Genomic DNA, 7,375 nt, shown 5'->3' with positions numbered 1-7,375 from the left:
CAACACTCTGGTTACGACAAATGGTCCCTGCCAATTTGGAGCGAACTTTCCCTTTGCTTCGGCCCAATGAGGCAAAATACGTCTCAACACTAACTGTCCCACTTCAAACTTCCTCGGACGCACTTTCTTGTTGTACGCTCTTGCCATTCTTTGCTGGTACAACTGACCATGACACACTGATGCCAATCTTTTCTTGTCAATCAAACTCAACTGCTCAAGGCAGCTTTTCACCCATTCATCATCATCGATCTCAGCCTCCGCAATGATTCGAAGAGACGGGATTTCCACTTTTGCGGGTATCACTGCTTCCATACCATACACCAAAGAGTAAGGAGTCGCCCCCACCAAAGTAGGAACAGTGGTGCGGTATCCCAACAATGCAAAAGGCAGCTTTTCATGCCATTGTCTAGATCCTTCCACCATTTTCCAGAGTATTTTCTTTATATTCTTATTGGCCGCCTCAACCGCACCATTTGCCTTAGGGCGGTATGGAGTAGAATGACGATTAGTAATCTTGAATTGCTCACATGATCAAATGGCTGTTGAGATTAGCTCCATTGTCTGTAATGATCACTTTGGGTATCCCAAACCGACAGATAATGTTCGAATGCACAAAATCCACTACAGCTTTCTTGGTCACGAACTTGAATGTTTTAGCCTCTACCAACTTGGTAAAATAATCTATAGCCACCAAAATGAATCTGTGCGCATTTGACGCTGCTGGCTCAATTGGCCCAATAACATCCATGCCCCATGCAACAAAAGGCCACGGTGCAAACATCGTGTGTAACTCCGAGGGTGGAGAATGAATCAAATCTCCATGCACCTGACACTGATGACATTTGCGTACATAGCCGATGCAATCCCGCTCCATCGTGAGCCAATAATATCCTGCTCGGAGAATCTTCTTTGCTAAAATATACCCGCTCATATGAGGTCCACAAACTCCGGCATGTACCTTAGTCATGATAGATGTGGCCTGTCTCGCATCAATGTATCTCAACAACCCGAGGTCTGGAGTTCTTTTGTACAACACTCCTCCACTAAGGAAAAACCTGCTTCCCAACCGTCGAATTGTTCATTTCTGATCACCTGTGGCCTGTACCGGATACACACCCATCCTGATATATTCCTTGATGTCCTGAAACCACGGCTCACCGTCAAGTTCCTCTTCCACCACATTACAATAAGCGTGCTGATCGCGGACCTGAATATGCAAAGGGTCCACGTAAGCCTTATCCGGATGGTGTAACATCGACGCCAAAGTAGCCAACGCATCGTCCACTTCATTATGAATCCTTGGAATGTGCTTGAACTCTATTGACTGAAACCGCTGACAAAGCTCATGCAAACATTGTCGGTACGGTATAAGCTTTAAGTCCCGTGTTTCCCATTCTCCTTGAATTTTGTGTACCAGTAGGTCCGAGTCACTCATGACCAAGACTTCCTGGACACCCATATCTACAACTAACCTCAAACCCAAGATACATGCCTCATATTCTGCCATTTTGTTCGTACAATAGAAACAAAGCTAAGCTGTAACAGGGTAGTGTTGCCCTGCTTCAGAAATAAGTACCGCTCCTATTCCCACACCCTTCATGTTTGCAGCCCCATCAAAGAAGAGTTTCCATCCCAGCTTCTCAACTTGTTCCCACTCATCGACATGCATTACCTCTTCGTCAGGGAAATAAGTTTTCAAAGGTTCATAATCGTCATCAACCGGATTCTCGGCCAAATGGTCCGCCAAGGCATGTGCTTTCATTGCAGTCCGAGTCACGTAGACAATGTCAAACTCTGTGAGCAGGATCTGCCACTTTGCAAGCCTCCCTGTGGCCGTAGGCTTCTGAAAGATATACTTCAGTGGATCCAAGCGAGATATGAGGTAAGTAGTATAAGATGCCAAATAGTGTTTCAGCTTCTGTGCCACCCAAGTTAGGGCACAACATGTCCTTTCAAGATGAGTATACTTAACCTCGTAGGGTGTGAACTTCTTGCTGAGGTAATAGATGGCCTGCTCCTTCCTGCCAGTGATATCATGTTGACCCAATACACAGCGGAATGAATTGTCCAATACCGTTAAATATAGAATCAAAGGTCGCCCTGGTTCTGGATGGACCAACACGGGTGGATTTGACAAATACCCCTTTATCTTATCAAACGCCTCCTGACATTCATTTGTCCACTTGACCGTAGCATCTTTCTTTAACAGCTTGAAGATAGGCTCACAAGTTGTCGTGAGCTGAGCGATGAACCTACTGATATAATTCAATCTCCCCAACAAACTCCTCACCTCGGTCTTGTTCCTCGGAGGTGGAAATTCCTGGATGGCCTTGACTTTCGCTGGATCCAATTCAATACCCCGGCGGCTAACTACGAACCCCAACAATTTTCCAGACGGTACCCCGAACGCTCATTTTGTAGGATTAAGCTTGAGATTGTACCTACGAAGCCTTTGGAAGAACTTTCTCAGATCCCTGACATGGTCAGATGGCTTTCTAGACTTCACAATCACATCATCCACGTACACCTCGATTTCCCAATGTATCATATCATGGAATATTGTTGTCATCGCCCTCATGTAGGTTGCCCCAGCATTCTTCAAACCAAATGGCATGACCCGATAGCAGTACGTTCCCCACGGAGTGATGAATGCTGTCTTTTATGCGTCTTCCTCGTCCATTAAAATCTGATGATAACCCGCATAACAATCCACAAAAGAACCAATCGCATGCTTGGCACAATTATCAATTAAGATATGGATGTTTGGCAATGGGAAATTGTCTTTTGGACTTGCCTTGTTGAGATCCTGATAGTCAACACACACCCTGGTCTTGCCATCCTTATTCGGCACAGGCACAACATTGGCTAACCAGGTGGGATACCGGGTGACCCGAATGACTTTTGCATCGAACTGCTTGGTAACCTCCTATTTGATTTTTACACTCATATCTGTTTTGAACTTTCTCAGCTTCTATTTGATAGGAGGGAATGCCGGGTCAGTGGGCAATTTGTGAACCACTAAATCACTGCTTAGACCCGGCATGTCGTCATAGGACCATGCAAAAACATCTTTGTATTCAAACAGTGCCTTAATTATCTTCTCCCTGAGTTGGGGTTCCAGATGGACACTTATTTTAGTTTCACGGACATTATCTTATTCTCCTAGATTAACTGCTTCTGTATCTTTCAAATTAGGTTTGGGCTTTTCCTCAAAATGACTTAGTTCCTTACTAATTTCTTCAAAGGCCTCATCATCATCAAATTCCAACTCGTCATCACACTCAATTTCTTGTATTATTATTTCAGAGTTATATTGGCTTTTAAAACCGGGCCAAAGATTCCTCATGCAAGTCATGTCATTGATATCAGCATAAAAAGGACTGTACAAAAGAAGAAAACAAAATAAAATTAGAAGAAATGAAGGAAAAAGGACAACTGCATTTCATTAAATTTAAAGATAACAGGGTTTTAACACATCCAACTGGACGGAACATAGTATCTGAATTACAGACCCTGGAATAATCCAGACAACTAAAAGAAAATCAAAACCCACTACCAAGAATCCCTTTGGATAGGAAGAGGAGTGGTTTCCCAATTGTTGACTTTTGCACGTGATCCCACGAATTGCATATCTGCCTTGCTTGACCCTTCCCCAGCCTCAACCATGTTACCCTCAGCGAACAACCTTTCGAATCCCTTATCCAAGTCTCCATTAGCACCAATCAACGATCCAGGAACCTTTGACAACAATTGCTTTCGACACCCGACCTGACGAATGATCTGGACAGACGCGGGATTGGCTTTGGCAGTGCCCATGCTTTCTATTTCATTTTGCGAGTTCGTCTCACATCTGCAACTGTGGTCTTGAATCCTAGACCAAACGTATCCAGATTATTTGGAAGAGACACTGGTTGCACAATACCTTGCAGTGATGCACCCAAACCCTTGCCTGGTGCAAAACCGTTTTTCAACATTTCAACGGCTACCATGACTGATGCCGCAACCATTTTTGGAGTTGGAACGCACTTTCCTTCCGGAATTTTCTCTACCGATACTGTGTCGAAAACCTAATAAACCCATGGTCCCTTGGCGTCGTCAACCTCTATAAACGGAACAATGGCATCATTGGGCGCACATAAATTATCTTCACCGTGTACAACAATTTCCTGTCGATCCCATTCAAACTTGATGACTTGATGTAGGGTAGACGGGACTGCCTTGGAAGCATGAATCCAAGGTCGTCCCAACAGTAGGTTGTAAGAAACAACCACATCGAGTACCTGGAATTCCATAGTAAAATCAACTGGCCCTATGGTGAGCTCAAGCACTATGTCCCCAACTGAATCTTTCCCTCTACCGTCGAATCCCCGAACACAAATACTATTCTTGTGAATTCTTTCATCTTCCACTTTCAGCTTGTTCAACGTGGAGAGAGGACAAATGTTTGCACTAGACCCATTATCGACCAGAACCCGAGTAACCACAGAATCTTCGCATTTCACCGTCAGGTAGAGGGCTCTATTGTGCTCAGTACCCTCCACGGGAAACTCATCATCAGAAAAAGTGACTCTGTTTACCTCAAATATCTTGTTAGCTATCTTTTCTAGGTGATTCACCGAGATTTTATCAGGGACGTGGGCCTCGTTCAAGATCTTCATCAAAGCCCGATGGTGTTCGTCAGAATGGATCAATAATGACAATAAGAAAATCTGAGCCGGTGTTTTCCTCAACTGCTCCATAATGGAATAGTCCTGCACTTTCATCTTTTTCAAAAATTTCTCTGCTTCCTCCTCAGTCATAGCTTTCTTTATCAACACTGGGTTGTCTTTGGAAGTTTTAGCTTTTCTCAACTCTTCGGGAGCAAAACATCTCCCCGATAGAGTCAAGCCATGGGTCTCACACACTTCTTCTCTAACCTCTTTCCCCTGGTAAGTTACTGTCACTCGTTCATAATTCCACGGGACCGCCTTGCTGTTGATCACTGGAAGCTGAGTTGCTGGTTTTATAATAACAGGCTCTGTGCGAGCACCCTTCACAACTACAACAGGTTTACTTGTAACCTCTGGTACCACCAATTTAGCTTTCTCTGGTTTCACTGCAACAATGCTTGACGACCCTTTCTCTGCTACCACAGCAGGCTTATTGTCTACCCCTTTCAACTAGACCACTGATTTCCCACTGGTTACCTTTTCTTTTGAACTGGTTTCACTTGAACGGATCATCATCACCGTCTGCGAGGGCTTCTTAGGCTCCCCTCCCTTATGTATCAACTCAATCATATGGGTCTCATGGTGAGCTGGCAGCGGATTTTGGTTGATATTTGGTGCTTCTGGGCCTGAACCTCGATCCGATGAGTATCAATAAGATCTTGCACAGCTGTTTTCAGTTTCCAACACTTCTCTGTGTCATGTCCTGGGGCCCCTGAACAATACTCATAACCTACCGAGCGGTCACAATTTCTGGGAAGGGGATTCGATATTTTGGCCTCGATTGGACTCAACATACCCAACTGTCTCAGCCTGTGGAATAGACTAGTATAGGATTCTCCCAATGGAGTAAAAGTCTTCTGCTTCTGTAACCTCTCATTCTTAAAGGCTTGATTGGGTTGAAAACCTGTTCCAGGAGGGTTTCCGTAGGCTTTTGGAGGTGGATAGTTATTTTGTGGAGCTTGGTATGGATTTTGGGGAGCTGGTGCATGCCATTGTGCATTAGCGGGAGGTTGGGTATAGGTTTATGCATGATGGATAGAAAAATGGGGATCTGGCGGTGGGTAGTAATGTTGTGGTGGGCTATATGGAGTGTGGGGGTAATTTTGGGGATAGGTTCGAGGCTGGTTGTAGTAATGTGGAAGGTTCCTGGATCCACCCCAAGCTGCTGACTCAATCGTTGCAACATCCTCTTTCTTCTTCTTTCCAAGTACACCTTCAGTACCGTTTTGAATGGCCTGGGTGGTTGCTTTGATTGCTAAATAACTCATGATCTTATTGGACTTGAGTCCCTCCTCAACCATGCCTCCCATTTTCACAACTTCATTAAAGGACTTGCCCACGGCCGACACCGAATGACCAAAATAAGTGGGCTCCAAAGCCTGCAAGAAATAATCAACAATTTCACTTTCTTTCATCGGGGGGGTCAACCCTTACTGCTTGCTCCCTCCAACAGAACCCATATTCTCGAATGCTCTCTTCGGGCTTCTTCTCGATATTTGTCAACGACAGTCGATCTGGGATGATTTCAAGATTATATTGAAAATGATAGGCAAAGGCTTGGGCCAAATCGTTCCACGTGTACCACCTGCTGTGGTCTTGTCTAGTGTACCATTCTAACACCGATCCGCTCAAACTTTGGCTGAAATATGCCATCACAATTCATCTCTTCCTCCTGCTCCTCTCATCTTGCTACAGAATCCCCTTAAATGTTCTACTGGGTTGCCATGCCCGTCGTACAGATCAAACTTAGGCATCTTGAACTTGGCCGGTAACTGAACATCTGGGAACAGACATAAATCTTTATAGGCCACACTTACTTGGCCCCCTAACCCCCTCATGTCTCGGAATGATTGCTCCAGGCTTTTGACCTTTCTAATTATCTCCTCCTGCTCAGGGTTTTTGGGCGGTTTCTCGGTGTCTGCCGTGAGATCAAGATGAGGGGTGTAAGAGTAGGGTTCTGGAACATTGAAGGTAGGTTCAAGGGGATAATACTGGTTGTCATGAGTCTGGTACAGAGGTTCACTGGAGGATCGGTGTAGGGTAGCAGGCGGAGGTGCCACAAAAACGGGAGTGATTGGTGGATGAGGGTATGAGACTTGTTTGGGTGGAGGAGCCTGTGATGTATGAGAAGTGGTGCCTTGGCACTGTTGGTAGAGGGGAAAGGCTGGAGATGAGTTCACAGTGAGTGGCTCCTGAGGCTGAGCCAATGGTGGGATATAAGCGGGGTTAGCGGGATAAACTGGCAATGGATGCCCCTTCGCCCAGGCTTGGTACATTTCAGCCATCTGTTGCTTCAGCTTATACATTTCCTCCCTCATTGCATGAACGTCCATTTCTTCTACTTCTTTAAATGGGTCAACAATACTCATATCAGATTCCTGGCCAGTCATGTTCACTTTATCTTTAGACCGGGTGTTGTATGGATGGGTTGCTAGAATGCCAAACAACTAACCACCTACCTGGACGCAACATCAACAACAGCTTGGTCAATAGTTAGGGCATGAGCAGATTTGATAACCGCACGTTGGGGAATGAATGCACCTAAGCAGTTTAACGGATTTTATTATGCATTTGCTCGGCTGCTTGCGTCATCCCGGCTTTTATTTCCAACGACAACTTTCTTTCTTTTTTGCTTCCTTTTTCCCTTATTTCTTTCTTTTTTTTCT

Source organism: Nicotiana sylvestris, chromosome 8, assembly GCF_000393655.2.
Source record: "Nicotiana sylvestris chromosome 8, ASM39365v2, whole genome shotgun sequence".
Taxonomy (NCBI): domain Eukaryota; kingdom Viridiplantae; phylum Streptophyta; class Magnoliopsida; order Solanales; family Solanaceae; genus Nicotiana; species Nicotiana sylvestris.
Note: the sequence above shows the minus strand (reverse complement) of the source record.